Genomic DNA, 12113 nt, shown 5'->3' with positions numbered 1-12113 from the left:
TAGTGGTAGTGGACATCATGTTGTAGTGGTAGAGGACATCATGTTGTAGAGGACATCATGTTGTAGAGGACATCATGTTGTAGAGGACATCATGTTGTAGTGGACATCATGTTGTAGTGGACATCATGTTGTAGTGGACATCATGTTGTAGTGGTAGTGGACATCATGTTGTAGTGGTAGAGGACATCATGTTGTAGAGGACATCATGTTGTAGAGGACATCATGTGTTAGTGGACATCATGTTGTAGTGGACATCATGTTGTAGTGGTAGTGGACATCATGTTGTAGAGGACATCATGTTGTAGTGGTAGTGGACATCATGTTGTAGAGGACATCATGTTGTAGTGGACATCATGTTGTAGTGGACATCATGTTGTAGTGGTAGTGGACATCATGTTGTAGAGGACATCATGTTGTAGTGGACATCATGTGGTAGTGGACATCATGTGGTAGTGGACATCATGTTGTAGAGGACATCATGTTGTAGAGGACATCATGTTGTAGTGGACATCATGTTGTAGTGGACATCATGTTGTAGTGGACATCATGTTGTAGTGGACATCATGTTGTAGAGGACATCATGTTGTAGTGGACATCATGTTGTAGTGGACATCATGTTATAGTGGACATCATGTTATAGTGGACATCATGTTGTAGTGGACATCATGTTGTAGTGGACATCATGTTGTAGTGGACATCATGTTGTAGTGGACATCATGTTGTAGTGGACATCATGTTGTAGAGGACATCATGTTGTAGTGGACATCATGTTGTAGAGGACATCATGTTGTAGTGGACATCATGTTGTAGAGGACATCATGTTGTAGAGGACATCATGTTGTAGTGGACATCATGTTGTAGTGGACATCATGTTGTAGTGGACATCATGTTGTAGTGGACATCATGTGGTAGTGGACATCATGTTGTAGTGGTAGTGGACATCATGTTGTAGAGGACATCATGTTGTAGTGGACATCATGTTGTAGTGGACATCATGTTGTAGTGGACATCATGTTGTAGAGGACATCATGTTGTAGAGGACATCATGTTGTAGTGGACATCATGTTGTAGTGGACATCATGTTGTAGTGGACATCATGTTGTAGTGGACATCATGTTGTAGTGGACATCATGTTGTAGAGGACATCATGTTGTAGAGGACATCATGTTGTAGTGGACATCATGTTGTAGTGGACATCATGTTGTAGTGGACATCATGTTGTAGAGGACATCATGTTGTAGTGGACATCATGTTGTAGTGGACATCATGTTGTAGTGGTAGTGGACATCATGTTGTAGAGGACATCATGTTGTAGTGGACATCATGTTGTAGTGGACATCATGTTGTAGAGGACATCATGTTGTAGTGGACATCATGTTGTAGTGGACATCATGTGTTAGTGGACATCATGTTGTAGTGGTAGAGGACATCATGTTGTAGAGGACATCATGTTGTAGAGGACATCATGTGGTAGTGGACATCATGTTGTAGTGGACATCATGTTGTAGTGGACATCATGTTGTAGTGGACATCATGTTGTAGTGGACATCATGTTGTAGAGGACATCATGTTGTAGTGGACATCATGTTGTAGTAGACATCATGTGTTAGTGGACATCATGTTGTAGTGGACATCATGTTGTAGAGGACATCATGTTGTAGTGGACATCATGTTGTAGTGGACATCATGTTATAGTGGACATCATGTTGTAGAGGACATCATGTTGTAGTGGACATCATGTTGTAGTGGACATCATGTGTTAGTGGACATCATGTTGTAGAGGACATCATGTTGTAGAGGACATCATGTTGTAGTGGACATCATGTGTTAGTGGACATCATGTTGTAGTGGTAGTGGACATCATGTTGTAGTGGACATCATGTTGTAGTGGACATCATGTTGTAGTGGTAGTGGACATCATGTAGTAGTGGACATCATGTTGTAGTGGTAGTGGACATCATGTAGTAGTGGTAGTGGACATCATGTGGTAGTGGACATCATGTTGTAGTGGACATCATGTTGTAGTGGACATCATGTTGTAGTGGACATCATGTAGTAGTGGACATCATGTTGTAGTGGTAGTGGACATCATGTAGTAGTGGACATCATGTTGTAGTGGACATCATGTTGTAGTGGACATCATGTTGTAGTGGACATCATGTAGTAGTGGACATCATGTTGTAGTGGACATCATGTTGTAGTGGACATCATGTTGTAGTGGACATCATGTAGTAGTGGACATCATGTTGTAGTGGACATCATGTTGTAGTGGACATCATGTTGTAGTGGACATCATGTTGTAGTGGACATCATGTTGTAGTGGACATCATGTTGTAGTGGACATCATGTTGTAGTGGACATCATGTTGTAGTGGTAGTGGACATCATGTTGTAGTGGACATCATGTTGTAGTGGACATCATGTTGTAGTGGACATCATGTTGTAGTGGACATCATGTTGTAGTGGACATCATGTTGTAGTGGACATCATGTTGTAGTGGTAGTGGACATCATGTTGTAGTGGACATCATGTTGTAGTGGACATCATGTTGTAGTGGACATCATGTTTTAGTGGACATCATGTTGTAGTGGACATCATGTTGTAGTGGTAGTGGACATCATGTTGTAGTGGACATCATGTTATAGTGGTAGTGGACATCATGTTGTAGTGGACATCATGTTGTAGTGGACATCATGTTGTAGAGGACATCATGTTGTAGTGGACATCATGTGGTAGTGGACATCATGTGGTAGTGGACATCATGTTATAGTGGACATCATGTTGTAGTGGACATCGTGTTATAGTGGACATCATGTTGTAGAGGACATCATGTTGTAGTGGACATCATGTTGTAGTGGACATCATGTTGTAGTGGACATCATGTGGTAGTGGACATCATGTTGTAGAGGACATCATGTTGTAGTGGACATCATGTTGTAGTGGACATCATGTTGTAGTGGACATCATGTTGTAGTGGACATCATGTTGTAGTGGACATCATTTTGTAGAGGACATCATGTTGTAGTGGACATCATGTGGTAGTGGTAGTGGACATCATGTGGTAGTGGTAGTGGACATCATGTGGTAGTGGACATCATGTGGTAGTGGACATCATGTTGTAGTGGTAGTGGACATCATGTTGTAGAGGACATCATGTTGTAGTGGACATCATGTTGTAGAGGACATCATGTTGTAGTGGACATCATGTTGTAGTGGACATCATGTTATAGTGGACATCATGTTGTAGTGGACATCATGTTGTAGTGGACATCATGTTGTAGTGGACATCATGTTATAGTGGACATCATGTTGTAGTGGACATCATGTTGTAGTGGACATCATGTTGTAGTGGACATCATGTTGTAGTGGACATCATGTTGTAGAGGACATCATGTTGTAGTGGACATCATGTTATAGTGGACATCATGTTGTAGTGGACATCATGTTGTAGTGGACATCATGTTGTAGTGGACATCATGTTGTAGAGGACATTATGTTGTAGTGGACATCATGTTGTAGAGGACATCATGTTGTAGAGGACATCATGTTGTAGTGGACATCATGTTGTAGTGGACATCATGTTGTAGTGGACATCATGTTGTAGTGGACATCATGTTGTAGTGGACATCATGTTGTAGTGGACATCATGTTGTAGAGGACATCATGTTGTAGTGGACATCATGTTGTAGTGGACATCATGTTGTAGAGGACATTATGTTGTAGTGGACATCATGTTGTAGAGGACATCATGTTGTAGAGGACATCATGTTGTAGTGGACATCATGTTGTAGTGGACATCATGTTGTAGTGGACATCATGTTGTAGTGGACATCATGTTGTAGTGGACATCATGTTGTAGTGGACATCATGTTGTAGTGGACATCATGTTGTAGAGGACATCATGTTGTAGTGGACATCATGTTGTAGTGGACATCATGTGGTAGTGGACATCATGTTGTAGTGGTAGAGGACATCATGCTGTAGAGGACATCATGTTGTAGTGGACATCATGTTGTAGTGGACATCATGTGTTAGTGGACATCATGTTGTAGAGGACATCATGTTGTAGAGGACATCATGTGGTAGTGGACATCATGTTGTAGAGGACATCATGTTGTAGTGGTAGAGGACATCATGCTGTAGAGGACATCATGTGGTAGTGGACATCATGTTGTAGTGGACATCATGTGGTAGTGGACATCATGTTGTAGTGGTAGTGGACATCATGTGGTAGTGGACATCATGTTGTAGTGGTAGTGGACATCATGTGTTAGTGGACATCATGTTGTAGTGGACATCATGTTATAGTGGACATCATGTTGTAGTGGACATCATGTTGTAGTGGTAGTGGACATCATGTTGTAGTGGTAGAGGACATCATGTTGTAGTGGACTTCATGTTGTAGTGGACATCATGTTGTAGTGGTAGTGGACATCATGTTGTAGTGGACATCATGTTGTAGTGGACATCATGTTGTAGAGGACATCATGTTGTAGTGGACATCATGTTGTAGTGGACATCATGTTGTAGTGGACATCATTTTGTAGAGGACATCATGTTGTAGTGGACATCATGTGGTAGTGGACATCATGTGGTAGTGGACATCATGTGGTAGTGGACATCATGTTGTAGTGGTAGTGGACATCATGTTGTAGTGGACATCATGTTGTAGTGGACATCATGTTGTAGTGGACATCATGTTGTAGTGGACATCATGTTGTAGTGGACATCATGTTGTAGAGGACATCATGTTGTAGTGGACATCATGTTGTAGTGGACATCATGTTGTAGTGGACATCATGTTGTAGTGGACATCATGTTGTAGAGGACATCATGTTGTAGTGGACATCATGTTGTAGTGGACATCATGTTGTAGTGGACATCATGTTGTAGTGGACATCATGTTGTAGTGGACATCATGTTGTAGTGGACATCATGTTGTAGTGGACATCATGTTGTAGTGGACATCATGTTGTAGTGGACATCATGTTGTAGTGGACATCATGTTGTAGTGGACATCATGTTGTAGTGGTAGTGGACATCATGTTGTAGTGGACATCATGTTGTAGTGGACATCATGTTGTAGTGGTAGTGGACATCATGTTGTAGTGGTAGTGGACATCATGTTGTAGTGGACATCATGTTGTAGTGGTAGTGGACATCATGTTGTAGTGGACATCATGTTGTAGTGGTAGTGGACATCATGTTATAGTGGACATCATGTTGTAGTGGACATCATGTTGTAGTGGTAGTGGACATCATGTTGTAGTGGACATCATGTTGTAGTGGACATCATGTTGTAGTGGACATCATGTTGTAGTGGACATCATGTTGTAGAGGACATCATGTTGTAGTGGACATCATGTTGTAGTGGACATCATGTTGTAGTGGACATCATGTTGTAGTGGTAGTGGACATCATGTTGTAGTGGACATCATGTTGTAGTGGACATCATGTTGTAGTGGACATCATGTTGTAGTGGACATCATGTTGTAGAGGACATCATGTTGTAGTGGACATCATGTTGTAGTGGACATCATGTTGTAGTGGACATCATGTTGTAGTGGACATCATGTTGTAGAGGACATCATGTTGTAGTGGACATCATGTTATAGTGGACATCATGTTGTAGTGGACATCATGTTGTAGTGGACATCATGTGTTAGTGGACATCATGTTATAGTGGACATCATGTTATAGTGGACATCATGTTGTAGTGGACATCATGTTGTAGTGGACATCATGTTGTAGTGGACATCATGTTGTAGTGGACATCATGTTGTAGAGGACATCATGTTGTAGTGGACATCATGTTATAGTGGACATCATGTTGTAGTGGACATCATGTTGTAGAGGACATCATGTTGTAGTGGACATCATGTTGTAGTGGACATCATGTTGTAGTGGACATCATGTTGTAGTGGACATCATGTTGTAGTGGTAGTGATGTCCACTACAAGTAGTAACGGTACTACTTTAAAATTGTTGCAGCCTCAATGGCGCTGGCCATGCTGTCACAGACGCTATAATGGCACAGATACAAAGATGAGTCCTCTATCTATCTCTATGGGTTGTTATTCACATGCGTATCTGCCCTCTCATTGGCAAGAATGGTTCCATCTGGGCTCGCTTCCACCTGACTGCGTTCCATCTTTGAGGATATGCATTTCTATTGTTAGAGCGGTCACTTGAATATCTTGTCAATATAATAGACAATCTTCGACTACATGTAATGAGAACATAAAGAAGAGGTCCTTATGGTGTAGCTGACCATGTTCATTCCTGATTCATTTAGGTTTTTACACAAATCTGAAGGAGTTGGCCAAATCTCCTGACACATCTTTTAGGAATCACAGTTTTGAGAGAAATATTCTTTATTGCAAGAAATGACATGAGATCGTTTTCCTGTTAACATCCTTTGCTCCAGACGAGGGCATTTCCAGGCATAGAGCCAACATGGAAATTAACAATATTGAAAGTATTTAGAAAATTCCCAAAACAAATATTTTCCGTTACATACAGTGCCGGGAAAAAATATTTGCTCCCTTTCTGATTTTCTCTATTTTTGCATATGTTTTATACTAAATGTTATCAGATCTTCAACCAAAAACCTATTAGATAAAGGGAACTAAAAAAAGAAAAAATGTATACTTATTTTATTTATTTAATTAACAAAGTTATGCAACACCCAATTCCCCTGTGTGAAAAAGTAATTTCCCCCTTACACTTAATAACTGGTTGTACCACCTTTAGCTGCAATGACTGCAACCAAACGCTTCCTGTAGTTGTTGATCAGTCTCTCACCTCACTGTGGATAAATGTTGGCCCACTCTTGCATGCAGAACTGCTTTATCTCAGCAACATTGTCATGCTTCCACCTGTCACCAGAGGGCGGCAGCGACCACCCTAGAGACTATTATGACACTCAGGTGTTTTCTATTAGTAATTATGATTCCCTTTGAGAGGTGTGTTTTCTGTTATCCTTTGTGACAGCCGGTTACAGGATCGGTGTACCCCTCCCCCCCCCCCCGCCGGACGTTTGAGCTAAGGTGTGCTAATGTGATTAGCATGAGGTAGTAAGTAACAAGAACATTTCCCAGGACATAGACATATCTGATATGGGCAGAAAGCTAAAATTCTTTACAGTAGCTATTACAGTGAAAGAATACCATGCTATTGTTTGAGGAGAGTGCACAGTTATGAACTTGAAAATGTATTAATAAACCAATTTGGCACATTTGGGCAGACTTGATACAACATTTTGAACAGAAATGCAATGGTTCATTAAATCAGTCTAAAACTTTGCACATATACTGCTTCCATCTAGTGGCATAATTCACAAGAGATGTGAATTGTTTTGCTCTCAAGAAAAGGGCGTCATTGAAAGGAGTGATTACTGGGGTAGCGGTAAATGTGAAGCTGACCAACTGAAGGGGATGATTCCGGGTGTTTGTGATGCTCGTCGTTTGATGCGACGCAGACTGAGTGGCTTGAGTGGAGAAACAGAAGAATCATTGTCTGTTCTTTTGAGTTTTGATGTTGAGTCTTTGCCCGAAAAAGTGATGTTAGGATATATAAGTTAACCTGTACGAGCTCTTGTGCCTATTACATTATGTTGTTACAGGTGTCAAGCTTATGGGCATGTGGCAGCAGTGTGTAGGAGGGAGGTGCCTTCTGTAGGTGTGAGAAGTATGCAGAAGGGCATGAGACAAAGGAATGTGTAGCATTGGGGAAAGTAGTGGAATGTGTCAATTGTAGGGGTGCTCATGGGGCTGGGGATCAGAAATGTCCCGTGTGAGAGAGGCAGTTTGAGATTTTCAGGGTTAGAGTAGTGCAGAAGTTGTCATATGCTGAGGCAGTGAAGAAAGTAGAGGAAGATGGGTCAAGGGGGAGGGATACTGAAAGGAGTGGTGTGACTAGTAGATCTATACCAGCACAGAGGGAGGGATACTGAAAGGAGTGGTGTGACTAGTAGATCTATACCAGCACAGAGGGAGGGATACTGAGAGGAGTGGTGTGAGTAGATCTGTATCAGCACAGAGAGATAAACCAACGAGTGATATATGTTTCAGTAAGATTAGATTTTTGGGTGTGCTAGATTTGACATCAGAAGAGTTAAAGGATGCATTAAGTGGTGGTTTCCCATCCTTTCAGGCTGTTGGTCTGAAGTAGTACTAAATAGATTTAATTAGTGAAGTATGGTATTTATTATTATTTGTGAGTGTAGTGTTAGACGGTAGGGTATTTGAATTATAATTATAATTATTTTTAGAGAAGTATAAGGGAGTTATACTCCAGTCTAGTAGGTGGTGGTAATGCAACATGTATTGGATGCCAACCGCCGTTAAAGTTCAGCGAAGAAGAAGCTTGTAGTCTGCCAGTTACTCAGCGTTGTCCTTTGTAGAAGCTTGATTTGTTCACCGTCTGCGGTGGCGCCTGAGTGAGTTTGAGTCTTAGTGTTTGTTGTTTTACTTTGTACCTTCTGTTGAATGGTTTCCAGTAAAGTATTAGTTTTTTTCCCTAAACCACTGGTTACTCATCTGGTTCTCTTCTCTGCTCCTGGGTTCTACCTTACCATGTCAGACATTTGTGGGTTTCAAGCATGAACTGCTCATTTCAAGTCCTGCCACAACATCTCAATTGGGATTAGATCTGGACTTTGACAAGGTCATTCCAAAACTTCAAATGTGTTGCTTCTTATGGCTGCAATCCTGTTAACGGGATCGATATGACAACAGCCAGTGAAAGTGCAGGGCGCCAAATTCAAATAACAGAAATCTCATAATTAAAATTCCTCAAACATACATGTGTCTTATACCATTTTAAAGATAATATTGTTGTTAACCTTTCTGCGCACAGATCCCGATTACGGGATCATTTCCCTAAACAACCTCTGAATTGCAGGGTGCCAAATTCAAAAATATTACTAAAAATATTTATAATCATGCAATCACAAGTGAAATATACCAAAACACAGCTTAGCTTGTTGTTAATCCACCTATCGTGTCAGATTTTGAAAATATGCTTTACAGAGAAAGAAATCCAAGCTTTTGTGAGTGTATCAATCAATGCTAGAACAGCTGCCCCAAATGAGCATGGTCACGAAAGTCAGAAAAGCAATAAAATTAATCGCTTACCTTTGATAATCTTCGGATGTTTGCACTCACAAGACTCCCAGTTACACAATAAATGTTATTTTTGTTCGATAAATATTACTTTTATAACAAAAAAACACCATTTGGGTTGCGCGTTATGTTGAGAAAACTACAGCCTCGTTCCGTACGACGAAAATTCCAAAAAGTATCCGTAATGGTCGTAGAAACATGTCAAATGTTTTTTATAATCAATCCTCAGGTTGTTTTTAACAAGCATAATCGATAATATTTCAACCGGACCGTAACCTATTCAATAAGAGAGAAAAGGGAAATGGAGAGCTCCCCTCTTGCGCGCAGGAACTATTCAGAGGACACCTGACTACTTTTGAAAAATCTCGTTCATTTTTTAAAATAAAAGCCTGAAACTATGTCTAAAGCCTGGTCACAGCCTGAGGAAGCCATTGGAAATGGAATCTGGTTGATACCCCTTTAAATGGAAGAAAGACTGGCCAGGAAACACAGATAAAAAAATATATATATCACTTCGGGTTATATTTTCTCAGGTTTTCGCCTGCAGAATCAGTTTTGTTATACTCACAGACAATATTTTGACAGTTTTGGAAACTTTGGAGTGTTTTCTATCCCAATCTGTAAATTATATGCATATTCTACGATCTGGACCTGAGAAATAGTCTGTTTACCTTGGGAACGTTATTTAAAAAAATATATATAATAATCTGACCCCTAGCGTCAAGAAGTTAATCCCACCAAAGTGTCCGATTTCAAATAGGATTTTCGGCAAAAGCACCACAAACGATTATGTTAGGTCACCGCCAAATCACAGACAAACACAGTCATTATTCCAGCCAAAGATATGAGTCACAAAAAGCACAAATAGAGATAAAATTAATCACTAACCTTTGATGATCTTCATCAGATGACACTCATAGGACTTCATGTTACATAATACATGTATGTTTTGTTTGATAAAGTTCATATTTATATCAAAAAATCTGAGTTAACATTGGTGTGTTACGTTCACTAGTTCCAAAAACATCCAGTGATTTTGCATAGCCACATTGATTCAACAGAAATATCCATCATAAATGTAGATGATAATACAAGTTATTCACATGGAATTATAGATATACCTCTCCTTAATGCAACCGCTGTGTCAGATTTTTTAAAAACTTTACGGAAAAAGCAAACCATGCAATCTGAGACGGCGCTCAGAACAATAGTCAAATTAGCCGCCATGTTGGAGTCAACAGAAACCAGAAATTACATGATAAATATTCCCTTACCTTTGATGATCTTCATCAGAATGCACTCCCAGGAATCCCAGGTCCACAATAAATGCTTGTTTTGTTCGATAATGTCCGTTATTTATGTCCAATTAGCTACTTTTGTTAGCGCGTTTGGTAAACAATTCCAAAGTCACGAAGTGCGTTCCCTAAAAGCTGATGAAATGTCCAAAAGTTCCGTAACAGTCAGTAGAAACATGTCAAATGATGTATTGAATCAATCTTTAGAATGTTGTTAACATATATCTTGAATAACGTTCCAACCGGAGAATTACATTGACTTCAGATGAGAGGGATCTCTGTTCCATCGCTCATGTGAACTCGCATGGTCAAAGCATGGTCACCTCATGGCAGACCTGACTAATTCTCCTCTCATTAGGCCCCTCTTCACAGTAGAGTCATCAGACAAAGTTCTACAGACTGTTGACATCTAGTGGAAGCCGTAGGAAGTGCAAACCCATTCATATCTCGCTGTGATTTCAATGGGATCTTGGTTGAAAATCGACCAGCCTCAGAATTTCCACTTCCTGTTTGGATTTTTTTTCAGGTTTATGCCTGCCATATGAGTTCTGTTATACTCAGACATAATTCAAACAGTTTTAGAAACTTCAGAGTGTTTTCTATCCAATACTAAGAATAATATGCATATATTAGCAACTATGACTGAGGAGCAGGCCGTTTACTCTGGGCACCTCTGTGCACCTTTCATCCAAGCTACTCAATACTGCCCCTGCAGCCACAAGAAGTTAACCTTTTTCATGTAGACTTGATTATGTGTTTTACATCATTGTCTTGCTGCATGACCCAGCTGCACTTCTGCTCACAGATAGCAGGCCTGACATTCTCCTGTAGAATTCTCTGATACAGAGCAGAATTCATGGTTCCTTCTATTAAGGCAAGTCATCCAGGACCTGAGGCACTATCCCCAAACCATCACACTGGGTTCTTACTGTGGAATGCAGTGTTTGGTTTTCGCCAGACATTATGGGACTCATCTCATCCAAAAATGTGACTCAAGTTTGCCAAGAACCACCTGGATGATCACCTGGAATGTTCTATGGACAGATGATTCAAAAGTATAACTTTTTGGATGACATGGGTCCCATTATACCTGACGAAAACAAAACACTGCATTCCACAGTAAGAACATTATACCAAATGGTTCAGCATGGTGGTGGTAGTGTGATGGTTTAGGGGATGCTTTGCTGCCTCAGGACCTGATCTGTTCTGAGCTATATTGGGTTGAGACATAGCTGCAGAATGATTCACTTTGCATAGAGGAAAATATCATAATTTTGCTATGCAGTTGTCATGTCAGAACTTGTGACTGCATGTCAACTTACAAGAAATGCATTTGCAGAATATGTTTCAGACTTCATATTCCATCATAATTGGTGCTAAAGTAGATGTCTAAATTGTGTGTGTCATACACTAGTATGTCACAAATCCCCTGGTGAATCAAACAGTATAACTCAATTGGAAAATTGCTTAACATGTAAGTAGGCCTAGACTTCAGTTCAGCTGACCTCACAACGCGTCAGGGTTGTGTCCAGGAATGTCCACTATGTCAACTGTTCATTTGGGTGATGATTTCAGGGTAGGGGAGTTGATTTCAGACTGGAAGTTGTCTTGAAAGACCTGCTGGATCAAATCAAAATCAAATCAAATGTATTTATAAAGCCCTTATTACATCAGCTGATATCTCAAAGTGCTGT

This window comes from Salvelinus alpinus, chromosome 3, assembly GCF_045679555.1.
Source record: "Salvelinus alpinus chromosome 3, SLU_Salpinus.1, whole genome shotgun sequence".
Classification (NCBI taxonomy): domain Eukaryota; kingdom Metazoa; phylum Chordata; class Actinopteri; order Salmoniformes; family Salmonidae; genus Salvelinus; species Salvelinus alpinus.
The sequence above is the reverse complement of the archived record's forward strand: the minus strand, read 5'-3'. Positions refer to the sequence as shown.